The sequence below is a fragment of the Alosa alosa genome, chromosome 11, assembly GCF_017589495.1.
Source record: "Alosa alosa isolate M-15738 ecotype Scorff River chromosome 11, AALO_Geno_1.1, whole genome shotgun sequence".
NCBI lineage: Eukaryota > Metazoa > Chordata > Actinopteri > Clupeiformes > Clupeidae > Alosa > Alosa alosa.
The window spans coordinates 6,860,366-6,879,329 of NC_063199.1; positions in this window are offsets into that span (position 1 = coordinate 6,860,366).

Below are 18,964 nucleotides of genomic sequence, written 5' to 3' on the forward strand. Positions count from 1 at the left end.
ATCTGATCATTATTCATCAATCATATCAACACAGTCTCAACAAAAATGTAAGAATGTTCCATGTTTATGGTACACTTCAGGTTTACTGCATGTAGAATCCCAGAGGAAAGAAAATGTTAAAATGAGAGCTCCTCTCTTTCTCAATTGTTTCTCCTAGACAATAATGAGATCACAGTGATATAAAAATGAGATTATTGCTTTTGTCTCCCGCTTCTCAGGTTTGTCTCTGGAGAAAAAGAGTTAAGTTATCTCAGTGTAGACTCCCTTTAATATACAAATGAGATCTCATCAATATTTTAAATAATGCTCAGTGTTGTCTAATTTATACATCTCATATTTTACTCAGGCTGATCCACCAGAGAGCTCTCTCTGTAAACTCATGCAATTCTCATTTCAGATCTTTTTTGGTAAATCTCAGATTAGGCTCCATCAGTTCTGTAAAAGAGATCTCTTCACAAGCTTGAACCGTTCTCATTCTAGTCATCTCAGTTTAGTCCTTTTTTGATTTACAAAAGAGATCTCAGCAAAGGCTTATACAATACTCAGACTTGCTCAATTTATATATCTCATATTTTACTCAGGCTTATCCATCAGAGCTAGAGCTCTCTAAGTGAACTAATGTAATGCTCATCCAGACCTATTTGTTTTATAAATTAGTCTGATCTGTAAGAGCTCTAGCTGTTGTACAACAATTCTCAAATGATTTTCATTGGCTTATTTGTTTTAATTGCACATATTTTCAAGTTCACATTTGCAAACAGTAGGCTTAACCATGTGATGTGACCACCACACATGACGATGCTCTGACAGACCTCTGAAGTTCGCCTACAAAAAAGCTACAATCTATGCCCATATTGAGATCACCTGTTAAATTCTCACGCTAGCCTGGGTGTTCCCATGCTGCCTTGCGCGCGATTTGATTCACACTGCTAAGGCAGCCTGGAGACCATGGAGCAAATTTTCGCCTGAGATAGGGAACCAATCACAGAACAGGGGGGAAAGCAAGACGATGATGAGCTATGCGCAGACGCATTTGATAGACATCCGTGGGACCCAATAAACGGATCTGGGCATTTTTTTCAAATACGAGAAAATTAACGTTTGGTTCCCAGACCACGTCTCATTGAGAAGTGGTGGCGCTAGCCAGGCTATTCTCGCGCAGGAGGGAGACGAATCGATCGAGGCATGAGCGTTTTCCTGAGCGCACTTTTTCTTCAACCTTCGAGTAGATATTATAATCAATGGTACGTGAAGGCGGCACAATTTGATTTTTGCTACCCCAGAGCTAACTTGCGACTTGTTAGCAAGTTAGAGAAATCAAGTTAAATCCAGAGGTCTATGATGGTCGGACGTGACAAACTCGTGTGCAGAAGACTCCTACCAGAAAATGACTCCTACCAGTCTAGATTTGGCGCCCAGTGAAACCAAGTGAAACGGTGTGTGGGTATGAAGGATTGTGCAGAACTTGCCACCACGAAAACTCAGAGAAGGTACATTAACATTTTGGTAATTTGCTAACGTTCTTGCATATTTTTAGACTCATTGAACAACCTGACTGAAGCAGCACAGAAAGTTAGCTAGCTAGTCAATGTTAGCTACTTGTAAGACTGGCTGTGCCGCTTGTATATAAAGCTAACGTTAGACAATTTAACGTTGCTAGCTTACTTTGCCTTATACAGCTTTAGTCTGTATGTTTTGAATGGTGTTAAGCCATGCTGTAGCCAAAATGCACGGAATTTTAAAATGTCTTTGGGATGTCAGTCAAGATGACGAAGCTAACGTTATTGCCACTGGTTTAAACTAGTTCCAACTCAATTCCACTGAAAAGAGGCCGGCAGCTTCTTAAAAAATTGTAAGACTACGCTAGACCATCAGATCAAATTGCTGAACAAACAGCGTACCAAAATGGTAAGTATATTTTTCCCCACAATATGTTCTCACTTTTGTTTAAGTAAGGGATAATGGACGACACGGTGGTCTGTTCACAGAAGTTAAAGGAGAATTCCGGTGTGATATTGACCTAAAGTGTATTGAAACATGATACCGAGTGTGAATGTATGTCTCATAGCCCATCTCGGCTTGTCCCCTGCACTCCAAAATCTGGCGCTAGTTAGCCGATGCTACCAACAGCTTTTTCAATAGTGGTGCTTCGGCATGCCGAAGTATTATAAATACTTCGAAATACCGAAATAATTATAAAAAAAATAATTCAGTGGAAATGCATGGATTCCTGTTTCTTCCAGTAGCAGCAACTGGAATCCATGCATTTCCACTGAATTATTTTTGGAATCTGATCCTTATCATACCTGTTCATTCTTACTCGTTGCTTTCGACTTATCGTGACTAAATTCAAGATGGCTGCAAACGCTAAACTTAAATGAAGATACTGTCTGTATAAATCGTCTTGTAAGTAAACTACCAGTGCTTTTCAAAGTTCTCAATGTCTCGTTTTAAATGTCAGGGCCCTCGGAAGTCTACCAATGAAGTGTGGAGATACATTGAGCCTCGTAAATGGGTGTAAAACAGTTATTTATTTGCATGGCTAGCCGATGCGAAGCACCACTATTGAAAAAGCTGTTGGTAGCATCGGCTAACTAAGCCCAGATTTTTGGAGTGCAGGGGACAAGCGAGATGGGCTATGAGACATACGTTCACACTCGGTATCATGTTTCAATACACTTTAGGTCAATATCACACCGGAATTCTCCTTTAATGCACGGTCGAGGTTGTAAAACGGCCCCGACGTGAAGCGGAGGGCCGTTTAAACCTCTTTAAAGTTCTCAAGAAACTTGAGGTTGGTATGAAGGAGTGTATTGTGGATGTGTGCAAACATTGTGCACGTTGCACATGGTGCAACTTCTTGCAGGGCAACCACATAACCGGTTCCATGTGTTTGAATTGGATGACTAAAGTTCTCAAGAAACTTATCTCCCTGAATCTCAATATTCTGATCACAACAACTCTGGGCAAATTACAAGTCAGCACCAGTGCTGCATTCATTGTTTTGCACTTTTATAATCACATCACCAAAAGTAGGTTATTGGTTTTACCAAAATAATTTGACACTATTTTTAAACTACAAACCTATAAAGTATTTTGATACAAAATATGATGCCATTTTTTTTCCAACTAAATAAAATAAAAATGACAACATACTATTTTGTATTTTGCATACATGTATCAGACATACTGCTTATCCCTGGCTGTTGGCTGCAGCAACTCAAGCTAGGTAGTACTGATTGTTTTGTGTTTGTTTTGTGTTTATGTTAGTTTTGATCCAATTTGACAGCTTTGCTATGTTGCCCACCCAAAATTTCTACCAGCCCACCCAAATATAGTAGCCTAGCCTAGGTTAGAACCAGCCCTGCCCTGCATGGAGACATATTTTTACTTATAATAATGGAGAAAATGTTAGCAAAACTTTAGGTTTTTGTTAACGGAATCTCCCGACCCTCATTAATCTATTTGCGCAACAGCCCACATTCTGCCTTCAATCCAGCGAGACAAGTGAAATAAATGTTGTGGGGTCTTAAAAGTCTTTAAACGGTCTTAAATGTCATGTTCCTTAATTAAGGTCTGAAAAAGTCTTAAATTCTGTTGCCAAAGTCTTAATTTTTTAAACGAAGGTCTTCAATTTTAATTATACTAGCCTGCAAGCAAGGTGAAATGTGGGAAAAAACTAGCCTGGCGGGCCATCCTATATCATTGAAATGTATAGTCTGGAATCGAGCCATTCACCTTGCTTAATCCAAGGGCACCGCCAGCAATGAATTAACATAATCAGTCGAAAGGAGAGGACGGCACATCATGGGGAAGTGTTGTTTTAATTGTCATTATGGATTTGATCTGGTGTTTTACAACCGCATAATGGGTGTGATGTAAGTCTTAATTTTCATGTAAGTGGTCTTAAAAAGGTCTTAAAAAAAGTCTTATTTGGGGTGGTCAAACCTGCGGAAACCCTGTAATGGAAAGAAGATACTGAAGGCTTTTTTGCCATATTGAGTCAGCTTTACTTTCTTGTCCATAACTTGTCTAGGTTATGACACATTTTATTGTTCTTTGTCCTTTGGACAGTGCCTGGTGAGCTTAAACAACAAGGCTTTGAATCAGTTTACACCAGATTTGCCCTTCAATGAGACTGTGTGACATGTTCCAGCAATACTCATCACTTAAACCTCACTGATCACAGGAGAAATGTGCTGTTGAAACCCACTATCAGAACTAAACAAGGCAACGCTGCATTTAGTTGTTATGCGTTCTGACTATGGAGCCAGCTCCCAGATGACAAAAAAATTGCCCAAATTACTTTTTTGACATCAGGACTCTGAACTAAACTATTTTCAGATGCCCATTTTTTTTACACTGAATAGGCTTAGTCCAACCAAAACAAGGTTTTGCCTAGTGGTAAAGCTGGATAGGGTTAATCCTAGCCTGACAATACAGTTTACTCACTAGATGAGGTGAGGGAATTCAACAAACTTGTTTAAGCTTGACAAATATATCAATACAATCTGTTTTTCAATTGGGCAACATATAGCAAATGTGAGTGGTAGCTATCACATCCCCCATTCTGTGTTTAAGTGATTAATAAGGTGTGTCTGATCTTTGTGCTGTATCAAAATTCCCACAGTTATGAAAGCAGACGGTCAAACAAATGTCTTACTTTGTATTTTTGAGTGGCTCACAAACTAACAATGTTCTATTTTCTGCTCTTCTGTCCCTCCTCCCTTTGGTTGGTTCCACCACCAGGATAAAATACGCAGATTGACCAGCCCACGCTTTCATCCACCATTGTACACAGTATGGCACACTTTGGCACAAGTTCAGTTTTTTTATGTTATTGTTTATTAGTTCATTTCTCCATGTTGTATGATTTATAGATAGACTTAAATTGTCATTGTGCAGTTGGTCCGTAAAATGCAATTTGCTTGTGCAGCTTTTAAAAGTAATACTCACATACACACTCACACACACAAAAAAATAAAAAATAAGAATACACATTATAAAAAGAACATATCAAGGCATTAACATGCTTCCATTGCTGGGAGTCCATTTTAAAGTGCAACTGTGCAAGCTCCCATTGCTTAAAGTCCATTTTTAAAGTACAACTGTTTTGCTTTGTTTTATAAAATAAAAGTTTGAAATGCTATGGAGTGCCCTATTTTTTGACCCTCAAACTGATATCTCAATTGTAACTCCTACTCATTGCAATGTCTCCTCATTTGCTCTATTATTTCTCCTAAGGAGAAACAAGTTGTAAATGAGACTACACTCAAACATATAAGAGATCTCACGTATTTCTCCTGCTTCTCAAACTAATATCTCTTATGTGACTCCTACTTGTCTTATTGCCAGATGCGGCTCGTTCACTTGGGCAGGAGGGGCAGAACCCTACTAAAGATTCATCCACTAGAAAAGTAGATCCACAAAATATTTTTTTTAAACAAAATGTTTGTTTATTATTGTAATCAGTGGCAAAGTACTCAATCATGTTACATTTTTGTATGATTTGCAAAGAAATTTCGCAAAGATCGCAAAGATCTCGTTGATCATAGCCGTAGTTGTTGTAGGCCTACTGTAACGTTACATTTCATTTCTGGTAGGACTGCCCTGAAGAAATTGAACAGCGCCTGCTGTTTGTCTATGTAAATCTGTCGACCGATAATGGAACTGCAGCTAGAGCGCGGTTAGTAGAAGGTCGGGTGGGCAGATCATGCCACTGCCCACCCTATACGACGTCAGAACTTACTGCCTACTGTAGGTAGTAGTATGCCTACTGTATTAGTCCGCACGAATTTTGTGAGGTCAGGCAGACAGTTGAAAAATGGCGAGTGAACAGGGTGTGTGCAATAGTGTGGAGTTTCTATTAAAGAACATATTCGAAAGACTTGAGTTTGTAGTTAACTTAGCTATCAAAGACCTAGGACCTGATCAGCCCGACATTAACATCGTATACCAACAAACAAAGGACAAGAGTCGGTCATTTAATGGGACATTTTCACGTTCGTGGTAGGCCATATGTCTGCTCTGGTTGTCCTGAACGCAATAAAATGTTCTGTTTTCCATGCCTGCTTTTCCGATCTTCTGGGGGACAAGGGGATGTTTGGAGTAGGCTAGTGTAGGTGTGTGTGACAAACATTTTTCAGAGAAGGCAAAAAACATGAGGCTAGCATCTGAGTTGTGCAAATTAGCCATGCTGGGGAAAGCTAATATTGCAGCACAACTCGATGAGGGCTACACTGTAAGTGCGAAATCGTGTACGAGTTTGTTTACCTGATAGTGACACAGATAAAGTAAGGCTGATTGCACAGACATTTGATGGGGTTAGTGTCATGAGAGGAGCATCTGGTGGAGTGCGTAAGAAAGTGCAAGACGTGTACCCTAATTGCTATGCACATCAATTGAACCTGGTGATGGAAAAGGCTGCGTCAGCAGCATCCTCAGTGCGTGTCTTCTTCTCGGATTTGTATAGTTTCTCCGCTTTTTTCACAAGATCTCCGAAAAGATTTAAAAGCTTATTTTGGAGTGTTTCGAAATAATTGAAACATCTGGAGATTTTAATACAATCTCAGTTAGAGAGGCTAAAGGGTTTTCTCGAATGCTCTTCCGAGTTTTTATTCCTTAGACCTGTTCTAAGATCATGCCCCGTGTAGATGTGCTCTATGCACAGCTGCAGAAAAGTGCAATCGATGCAGTGGAGGCACACAGGGTTACAGACAAGTTTGTGGCCAACATGAGAACGACAGGCCTACGTGATGTCCCGTGCCTTTGTGCTAAACATACCGGTGTCCAGGATAAGCTCAGGACCGCTTGTAACTTTGCGCAAATTGCCTATGAAGTGTGTGACAATCATAGTTACCGCCACCGACAGATTTTCATTCACTGGCCATTTGTCTGCCGCCATCCTATTTGATAGTTCAAGCTTCCTCAAATTTTCCAAATCATTCCCCAAGGAGCTCTTGAAAAAAACTGCCCTTTTACGTGTATGTGTCACTTAATATTAATTTCTATACAAACCACGGTGGACACGCAAGCACTCATTCATACACACAGAATATTTACCTTTTTAATGAATAGCCTATAATTTACTCTTTAAAGTTGAGCTGGCTCTTGAACACAATAATTTCGTTGCTTATAATTTCTTTTATGAGTAGGCTAGGCCTACATGACAATAAACAACTTAAACTTGACTAAGAGAGCTGAGTGGTGTAAGGCGGCGTGAAGCCTACACTTGGAGCTCTAGTGGAATTTTGATTTCGCAACGAATTCTCGGTTATTTGTTTCCCTCTTGAGTTTTCCCCCCAAAGTAGTTCTCCACTGATCTGAGCTAATGAGCTGATTACCGGTACCTACATTGTAGCTTTTATTTGTCTGGAATCTCAACATTTTAAACTTCACTTCTTATGAATAAAATAACATTAAGTAGGCTAATATAGGTTAATAATGCATGAACAAAACGGTATTTTGACCGCAAGTGGTAACATTATGAAATTCCATTCCCCAGATTTCGCTCATAGCCGAGCCATAGAAAGAAAGAGTCGTAAAAATTAACAAAATCTCCGTGGACCGCCCTTGTGCGTCCAGCTGCCGGTGACCTGGAACTATGCCAATTTTTTTTTCTAAACTTGATCAACAGACTCTGCCCCGCCTATTTGTCAACCCAGGAGCCGCTACTGCTTATTGCTATGTGTCTCATCTTTTGCTTGTTTTATTTCTCCTAAGGCAAAATTAGGAGAAATAATTGTGACAAAAGTAATACTTAAATGATCCTTAAAAGAGAATCACCATTTTGCCTCCTTAGCAACAGAAGGGATACAAATGAGAAGCAAAAGTTTCCTCTGGGATAGCACAAGGCCTAATATTCGAATAGGCAAATGTTAATGTTAATTAGATATCAGCATAGTGCAAGTTTCTGGACACCAGAAGTATTGTTACCTAAATGTTTGTCTGATTCACAACATTACCAAAAACTTGCCAAATAACTTGATCAATATAGATCAAATCTATAATAGAAACTGAATTATAATGTAGTATGATATGTATTTTTACATCTTGGGGTATTTTTGTTTAGCCTGATTAAATGGAATAGGACTCTCCAATAACAGAGATAGTGACGCAAAGGCATGGACCAGGTAACAGTGAGATATGCATGAGAGTGGTGTTTATTATCATCCCCCCAAGGGTAAACAGAGACCATATTGACAATTGCAGCTACAAAACCAGACCAATCTGTTTTCGATTTCAAATGCGAGCTTGTTTTGAAAGTGACTGTGTTTATGTGTTTTCAATGTCGGTGATGTAATTTTGTTCACATGATGTGCTTCCTCTTTGCTGATGGAATAGAGGTTAATAACCTCTATTTTTCTGATTGTTCTGTTCCCCAACTGTACCTTTAAGTTAGGTGGCGTTTGGACAACACATCAAATACAATTTAGAGAAATTTAGAGCCAAAACACACACACACACGCACACGCACACACACACACGTCCTTCCTACCGTATTGTGTTTGGGTTATAATAGCCTCCTAAGGCTTGCAATTGCAGCAATTTAAAGCCTGCCCTCCTTATCGCTCACCACTGTTACAACAGCTGTTGAGTTGTCCATGCCAATATGTGTAAGGCATTCAAGACATCTTTAAAACAATTCCTTCTGGTTCACCTATATTATTCAGATAAAGTTAGTATAGTGTTAAACATTGTGGCATGTGAGGGACATTAGTCTCTGTGTTGCACAGTTGGTTTGATGTCATGAGGTCAATTGGTCAGGGAGCATGAATATATATTTTTAAAAAATGTAAAAATGTTTAGTTTGTTTTCCTGTTTTTTATAAACTGAAGACATCTCCAGGCTGAAATATACAGATAAACTGATCTTAGTCAAAAGCCACAGATTGGAAATAAAGCTATCAGGTTTGCTGTTAATCCTGTTTTGCTGGTACAGCCTGTCAATGAAAGAATGCAGTACAACATGGCATTGAAAAACACAACTGCAGTTACAGTAATAGAAAGAAAAGGGGCTTTCATAGTTCCGGCTAGACACAATCCTTGTCGGGTAATAAAGGTCATTCCTGTCAGGTGATTCTTCCTGCAAATCCTGTTTACTGGCACTGCCTGGCATCTGAGAATTCATTTTGAGAAAGTCTTTATGCAAATCCCACTGTTTAATCAGTCGCATATCTACTGACATGTGTATGTCTTTGCACAGACTTTGGACACCTTTGTAGTCCATCTGTTATTCCTCGAGTCAGTCTATATATGCCATCTGGAGGATTTGTTTGGGTACTTTTTAAGATCTGTGCCCTATCAAGTCTAATCAGCTTCACCCGTCAGTGCACATTTTCTAAGAAAAACACTGACACTATAATATATGCATATTTGCAGTACTACAGTAGCATGCAATCTGTGTCTCCATATCACAAATTCGATGAGGGTTTTGTTTGCAGTGCACCAAGACTTAATTAACGCCACTGTTACTTGCCTGTAGTCCAGAAGCAATCATTCAGAAGTAATGGCCAGGGGCTGCGTCATGCCCTTGCGTCATGCCATGTGAGAGAGAGACAGCAGATCAGTCATGCAGAGTGCCACATCTGCAAGAGGACACTTAGACCAGAGAGCCTAGGCCAGCCTCCCCATCTGTCTTCCTGTCTGTCCCCCCTTGTCTGTCAGAACTGCTGCTGGGTCTCGGTGTAACGTGTCCCGCAATAAATAGCTCGGATGAGTGCCTCTACGGCACTTTTCCACCGAAGCCCTCGTCCCTTCCTAAAAATGAGGTTGTTGTCTTTCACAGCTCATTGCATCATCCTAATAGGAGTGTAGAGAGCTCCTGTGTGAGCAGCCCTTTGTGGAGAGAGATTGGCATATGCAGTGCATCTCCAGGAGTGTAACCATATGGTGTGAGCCAAAGTACATGGTGGCCACATCACCAAATGACGAATTTTAGCTATGCTTCAAAGGGGAATGCTGCCTCAGCCACACAGGTCACATAGGGATCTTTGTTTTACATGTAATCCTCAGTAGAGCCTGGTTGAGAGAAAAGAGTCCACTAAAACAGATTGCTCATCAAAGCTCAAAATGCTGTCTGAAAATACCTTTCCCACTTGTTTTAATACAAAGTGTGATGATAACATAGTGGCAGATGGTTGACTTTATTCAATATTAAAACTTTGATAACTACATACTTCACTTGATGACATCCACTTTGACGTTTAGGTTCCTAACACGTTTCAAAGTTTCTATCTGTTGCTGAATACTGAGCACTTATCACTTATGGATGGCTTGTGACTATGTTTCTCATGCTACTTTATTATACTTTATTTATGTTGGCTAAATCTTGAGTGCTCTCCTTCACCAGGTTCCTACCATCCCATGCAGTTGACCTTTGACCTAGCAACTGATTTTGTTGAAACTAAAATTTGAATGAAACTAAAATGGCTTTTCAGTAGCACTAAAAACAAATATTTACAGTCAATATGCATGTTTAGGATAACAAAAGTGTGAGTCTACGCAGATGTTAATGTGTGATGTATGGTATCCTCTCAGCAGTTTTGCTCACGGGAAACTGAGCCTGTAGTTAGGGTCATGCTTTACAATAAGAGGACTGTATACTACTGAAATGTATCTTTTCCACCTGATGCACATTTGAGGGAGTTTTATTGGGGAAATGGTGGCTGCTCTGAATCTGACACAAAAGTAAAGTAGAATCATGATGGAATGCAGGTGTCTTAGATTACAATGAAGATCACTTCATTTTCTTTTCTCACGGTCATCTTGGTATCATTTGCCAGTGAATAAAATCGTAAAGCTGAATGTGATGGCAAACCGTTGCAAAAAGCATCAGCGTTTTTCATAGGACCACTGTATTTGTTTATTCAGTGTGAGGGCAATCTTGGGTATGATTCATCTATTTGTTTGGATGTCAGGTCATGGTGACTGTTGCCTTGATTGCAAACAGAGGAAATGCTATTTTTTCCAGGCAATTGATTTTGAGGTGGGTGGCTTGAGATCTTGAGTCTCTTGTTGTTGTGGATGGATTTGTTTCTCTTACTTTCTATGTTCGTATTTTATTGTCAAACACAAAGTTCTCTCATTTGTCTTTTCTGAGGACCCCTGAGAGTAGACCTTATAAGTTACTTCTTACTTCTACCTCTGTCTCAGTACTGTCTCTTAAAGTTTTTCTAGTCCCCACCCCCCTAGTCCCTCACTGCATTCATACCACTCCGAGAAGAAAATGTCTTGTTTTGAACATGCCTTTTCTTTGTCGTTCAAGAAATAAATCAGCTCTTATTGAGATCGGACCTGTTTCACCTGGACCTCATTTAGGAGAAATAAAGAGAATAAATAAAAGAATAGATATAGATAAAGTAAAAAAGAGAATTTTGAAATTTTAAATTGAACTTAAAAAATTGGACTGGCTGAGAAGAGAGGATGGTTATTTTTGCCAAAATTTCATATGGACGACAAAACTGACTTAATTTGTGTTATGGAAAAACAGCTAGACAACGGAAAGATCTCATTTAGAATTTTCCTTTCCTCTGGGCTGGGTCACAGAACAGTCTATGCCATGCCTGACCTGTCCTCAAACATGTGGTCAGATGGATTGGGTCCGCCTGTGAGGCCACTGAGCGGGCTTGAGGCACTCTCGACTCGCACGTACCTGATCCAGCTGGACACCGTTGCACCTGCTCCTGGTTATATGGCCGCTGAAACCTCCTGAGTCATTGTATGGAGTGCACACCAAGCGTGTCCCCTCTCTGTACATAACAACCATGTCATGACGAAGCGCGCCATACTGCATTTCCTTTTTCGATTTTATCTTATTTAAACAGAATGTACAGGGCCATAATGTGCTTCACAGGTCACTACCCATACTCTACAGCAGTGATTGCTTTATAAAATGTTCCCCAGGATTTTTTGGTCTCATAACATTTTGTATGGTTTAGCCTATGCTTTTGACACTAGCTTTCTTTCTCTTTGAGGTCAGTCACCTGAATACCCTGGCCCAAAGTCACTTTCCTAGCAGTCTCCCCTGCACAGACTGTCTGGAGAAAGTTAGACTAGGCAGACGCTTAAGCAACAGGGAAATGCAACTGACTATTACTTAGTGACGCACCACACTGACCATTCCTTCTGTCTGTGTCCCATGGCATTGCCACATTTAGTCACATTCAATCGTTTAACTGACGCTTTTATCCAAAGCAAAAAAGGTGGTGGAAAAAAGGTCATGGTAACTGTGCTAGATTAAGCATGTCCAGCTGTTTAATAGTGTAAGGTACTCTAGGTAGAGGTGGGTCTTCAGGAGGTTTTTGATATATCTTCCGAGGGGATCTGATTTAAGCGTCAGGTCAGGATGTCAGAAAAGAGTGACTGGGAGCCATATCCACTGGAGCAGGTGCGTCCACATGGCCTGCTTAATTACCCTGTGGAATGTTGGAAGGAGTCCTAATGTTTCTATACTGATCAAACTCCTGATCATTTGAACTGTTGATTAATTACTCTACCACAAGGTACATTAGGACCTCATGGTGGGCCCATTGTCACATATGGCTGCTACAACAACTTTTGATTATGTCTATAACCTTTGCCTTTTTCACAGGAGAAACTAACTAGGAAGCAGGAAATGTAAATAATGTGGACATTGTCATGTCTTGATTAATGCACTCACTACAACAATGGTCTCATCAAAGTACTTCTCATGTGACCCAAAATCAGCTGACCCCAATCATGTGATCCATTTCAATGTAACCAACCACAAACTAGGTAAACTGTTTAAGTGAGGTTCACAGAGCATTCTAGGAGCCATTCTGTAGTCAGAATCTCCCACACCACTCTGGTTTGTAGCCATCATCCTCTGAGCTGGTATGTTCATTCTCTGATTACTTCATATGGTTTCCTAAAAGTTCCTTTAACCTGTTTTCGTAACTTTCACATTATTCATTTAGATGTACCTTCTATAATGTATTGGATGAATAGCTTGAATCTGACAAATAAATTGTTATGCTTTGACCCGCATAGTGTTCTAGCATTTCTTTAGATATCCCTCAACGTTTAAGATGTGCCAGGAGGAACGGCTAGGATTAGTCTCCAGGGCCGTGGGGGCTAAATCAGTGAAAGTGTAGGCATGCTACCAGGAGAACTGGCCATCGTATTGTACTGTGGTGGGTCACTGATTTTATTAGTAGTCTGGAATTAGACAGCTAACCTTAGCACACCCTGAACCCTCTGTAGCTTCGGTAAGATGTTCTGTCCAGATGAGCATAGTGGTCCAGGTCAGCACTATAGCCTCTGACCAACTTTCACACTAGGATCATTACTCAAGTAATGGCGCCTCCCGAATTAATCGGCCGAGGAGGGCCTCGCACACTATTCTTGGGGAAGTTGAGTCTAATTAAATAGCTAGAAGGCATTCTTGTAACAGCATTGTGGGTAGGCCTACATCGGCCTACTATGGATAGTAATATTACTTTGACTGAAACTTCTCCATATCTAGCGGGGTCAGAATCATTAGGTTAACAGGGATTCTATAATCAATTGTTATTTCCAACAGCGCGCGGACAGCTTCACGATTTCCTTCGACCACTCCCAGTTCCCTCATTGGTCCTGACGAGTGAGGTCTTACAATGTTATGCAATCATTTTCTCAATAGCCATTAAGCAAAAGGCAAACAGAGAGGTAGAGGTCACTGACACACTGCAGGCATAATATGACAACGGCTACATGGAGTGATGTGGGGAATCGATTGTAAGCACTTGTGACCTTCCTGTTGGAATAAAGGACAGAAAAAAAAGACCGGAAGAAAAGTCAGCCAACAGTGACATTTTTTTTTCATGACTTGCAATATCATGCTGTATGGTATGTGATTTAAACAGAGGACAAAGTTTTTTTTTACAATTGCATTATCAGATGATCCTAATAATAAAGATGCTTGACACCTCTCAACATACGTTATATCAGATGTTAGGCAGGGGACCAGTGTCAACAGTAAGTGAACAATGACCCATAAATAAAGCAAACAGGTCACAATTTGAAAGTCATTTGAAATTAGCATTCAAACAGAGACATTGTCTGTCTATCACTGTCTCGTTTTGCCACTGCCATCCAAAAGGTTTCCCACTTCTCTCTCCATGGCAACGAAGCCGGGCTCGAAAGGAAACCATGGAGATGCAGCCTTTCATGTGTGCGGCTCTTTCATCCATACACCTACCTTATTAATGACAGCGATGCACCTCTGCTCTGTCAAAACCAGACTAGCCATGCACCCCTAAAACATGCCTCGTGCAAAAAAAGAAAAGAAATGCTACAGCTGTTCAATGCTTCTCTCTTATGATAGAACATTCGTTTGAAATGCTTGCTGATGTTCCTCGGAAATACAACATTTCATACTGCAGCTGCATGCCATCCACTGTTTTATGATCGATATTAGAAAGCTAGATACTGTATTTTCCGTCAAGTTCTATTAGGTGGCATCGTAAACGCGGCTGCCATATTGCTGGGGGCAACACCTTTACTGTCTATGGGCAACACTTGCCGGTAATCAGAGACACCAGTCTGATTTCCAGTCAGAGTCACATGCTTCTCCATTGGCCTCCAGTGATTGTTGCCCCCACCAAGATGGCATCGCTATTTACGTACGTTCTGGAGCCCAATGTGATATCTAGCTTTCTAATATCTATGGTTGGAACTGTAGACTATTAATTGAATGGTGAGACCACATCGTCATCCAATTGAAACAAACAGCAGTGTCAGTCCAATCACATCACACCAATGACACACGCCCATTTCCCTCTGCTTACTTCTTTTGACATCCCCTCAAAACTTTTTTCTATTAAGAAACATTTCTTTACCAATTGTGAAACTTAGAATGCCAGGGAAATTGTACTGTTTTTCTTGGCTGGCATAACTGCTTGCAAAAAGACTAAGCTAGCGTGAGAGTAAGCTTGAGGATGCTTGTCCTACTGCTTGCCATCTCTGTCTAGCACATACAGAGACAGTGCTGTTAGAAGAAGACATCTTGTGCCATGTCCACCTCCAGGGTGAAGACAAAGATAATTAATGCGTAGCAAGATGGGTCGTCCTAGTTCATGTCTATGAGGGCAAAGTGGAGTTCAGTCAGAGACGGGCTCTGGTTCAGTCCCTGCCTGCACAGGGGCGTGCCACTGACATACAGTATGACTGACGTTTGGACGCCTCGGTTCCATGCCAGACAGAAGCCGGAGTACAAAACAAACTTGGTGTACACCTTCATTAATGTTGATTTTCTCCCGACTGGAGGGTCATACTGTCACGACATTCTCCTGAAATGGGGAGGAGGGTTTGGAGATCATGATACCGTGTCCGAAATGTGCATCCATTGCTCAGAAAAATAAGGCTTTGACAAATTCTTGGAAATTCTTGGATTCTGCCATAGACCTCAATGTTAAAAAGGGAGCCGATCACTGCATAAATGGGGGATAGTGGCCCAACCTCGTGCGGGGCATGTACTACTGCTACCCTATTTGCATACATTTAACGGGGACAGGAAATGGCCTCTCAGGAAGTATCTGATCAACCAATCAACCATCGGATTTCATATTTGTTGAGTAAGGATGATCTGCCTTCCACACCAACCGCTAAGTTATGATGTCTGCCAACAAGACTCGAAGCAGAGCTATAACCTAGCGCAGTGGACCACAGACAAGTTGGGCAATGTAACACAGCACTGTCCATGCAAGAGGGAGCTGTTCAGCAAGCTGCCACTAAAAAGCATGCGCCAATTCTTCTGTTCCAGGAGAAAGACACAAAGAACTGACCAAATGCATCTCAGGGAACGTTATACTGAATAAAATAACACAAGGAGGGTCATGCTACCATGGTCTTGCCACCACTGAGGAACATTAATTAATACAGTCTTGTTTGTGATATCTTGCTATGGAGAGATGACAAATACAACAGACACCGAAAACATTATCCCCCATGGGATGTTTAGATCAATAAATAATATTGTAAACCTAAAATAGCACTGTTACCCGAGTTCACTTCCTCCCATGACCGTGTCTCTTACAGTGGAATATTATTTCCTTGCACAATGGAAAACCTCTCGGAAATGTCACACCTTTGCCTTGACCTTGTTTTAGAGCTGTGTGCTCGTGCCGTTTGTGTGTATGCCCTCCTTTTGCCATCATCCTGTGACGTGCGCTCAGCGATCAATCTCTTTTCAAGGTATTGTAACAAAGTAAACTCAACACCATCTCTTGTAGAAGAATTACCTGACACACACACACAAGCACATACAAATGCGCACACACACACACGAGCGCATGCACACATGCACACACCAGAATAGTCCAGTGCCAGTTTTCCTCCTTGTGATCTAACAAGTGATCAGTGTTAATGAATTTATGACTTGTTTCAACTGATAATGGTCTGCCATTTGTTATGGAAGTCGTCAAGACTGAGGGCCAGATGTACGTACATTTGTGAACGTAGCGTTTTCAGCGCCACGGCCAACCTGCAGAAAGCGCACGCTGTGATTCTTCAGTTTACATGCTATTTATCAAACCTGCAGTTCATCGGGTAATCAGCGCCTTTCTCCGCCCCCTACCGCAATTTGCGAATGTTCACTACTGAACGGCATACTTCAAATCACAAAAACAGTTGAATGAAGTTAATTGATGACAACATTAAGGTTTAGCGATCATGAAATAATACAATACATGATAAGATGTCAACAAGCAGGGTGATAATGAAAGAACAGTATAGTTCTACTCAAACTACTTGTGCACGTAGGCTATGGAAGATTGGTCAAATCTAACAAGTAGGAAAGTTTAAGTGGATGACATGAGTAAGACATGAGTAAGTTTAAGTAAGACATTCGAAAGGCCAACGAAAGTTAAGGTTGCTTTGAATACAAAGACGCAAAACTGGTGCTCTGAATAGCAATTCTGTTGTCTTTGAAAGTTCCTCTTATTGAGGCATTTGTACATTTTTATACATACCTTGCCATGTTTTTGTTGCGAAACAAATACGCCTGAAGTGGGCACAAAAGCATTAGTACATCTGGCCCTGAGCATTTTTAGCTGTAAATGAAGTCATATTTTATGTATTCCTTTGTTTTGCTATGTGTTTCGGTTCCCTGTGCCTCCACCCCTCACCTGATCCTCGTTAGTCTGTTAGTTTAATTAGGGTTTCCACCTGTCTCTTGTTTTACCTTGATCATTGTCCACCTGTTCCCTGTTACCCCTGTGTATTTAAACCCTCTGTCTCCCCTCTGTCTTTGTCGGTTATTAGTCTTTTTTGGGTTGTGTTACACATGGTTTGTTTCAGTGCTAATTAAAGTATCTTGTAATTCCAAGTTTGTCAGACCTCGCCCTGCGTTTGGGTCCAGCTCTCTCCTTGCAACCGTGATACCAGCGGTCAATACAATAGACCAGTCACATGGCTGGGACAGTGGTTCTCTGGGCACGATAAGACACCATAGCTCTTTCTGTGTCCTTGCACAAGAGACTGTATGTTTCCCCAGCTTTCATTTACAGGGACACGGCCATGGCAGTGTTTGAGTCATCGGTCAAAACCCAATTAATATAGAATGGAAAAGGAAGACATCCTTTTTGCACAGACGATTGGCCGGGCAAAGTGTACATTTCTTGATATAAGACGCCTATATATTGCCTATATATTTCATATTTCCAGCCATATACACTCTGTCAAGCTAAAGGATAACACTGCAAACACACAATTCATTTGTTAGTGAGGCAGGAGTGATTTGTACTACGGTATATTGATGCTGATTAATATGTCACAGAAACTTGAGCATCGCATTACCTTGATGATTCAATTGTATTAGTGTAAAATGAACATCGAGGGGATGAATGTGTGGATTATTAATTTGACTGGTGGCGGGGACTGAAATCCCATCTAGTTTTTCCCCCAATTAGCCTAAAGAATTTAATTTGTGTGACAGGTGCTCAGGGAATCTGCCACCTGCCTTACATGTAACAGGTCTGAAGTATGCCAAGAACTGCCAATATTGAACCCACCTACAGTGAGCACGCTCATTCAACCGCTCCTATTCTCCTTACGGTAGTGTAGGCCATTTAGTGCATGTATTATTACTGCCTCTGTGCTCTCATTGAAAGCCTGACCTATGGCCATGGCCCCACACATGCATGCCTTGCTCTTCCAACAAAGCAGGCAGATTTGTGTCGAGCAGGAATAAAAGATCCCACTGTTACCTCTACATCTAAAAATCACACACCTGAGACCTAATAATGATCTCCAGCCTTCAGCATGCACTATTTTTTACTACTTTGAGTGACTATTTATTTGAGTGAAAAGCTGTGTATATCTGCTTATATACAACCCATGCCCCCCAGGCATTGCTGAGGTCAGACACACATTTGTCCAAGTTTGAGAGTTCTGTATCATTCTATCAGGTTAAGGTATAAGTGTAATAAAGAAAGTGACCTGATGAAGAAGACTGACAAAAGAGTGTTTGAAGTTTGAAATCTCTCCTTGGGTAAATGAGACAAGCAGAATGACCCTATGTTGGCATTTCCATTAAAGTAGAATGATATATACATTCAAACTTCAAATAACAATGTGTGATGCAGTCCTTTGCTCTAAGTTATGTGAGGTGGGATCTACAGATGTTTTGCACTGATGCTGATCTCTTTGCTCTGGCTCTATTCTATCCTCTCTGCTAACCTCATCATGGTTGAGCTTGGAAGTAGGGCAACACTCTGGGCAGCCGTGGGCATATTAGGCTACTGACAATGTAAAAGTAATGGATGTTCAAAAGAAATGTGTGAATGTTCAGTGGAAGGTTCCACCAAATGCATGAATCCTGAAGTGGGTTATTGAGACATTAGAGCGCTATTATACTCTACCTTGTCTGTGGACATCGTTATTTCCAAAGCCTGTGCTGGGAAAAAAAATAAAATCATTTCTAAACATTAACCTTTTATGTAATGTATGTTTCTAGTCATACTAAA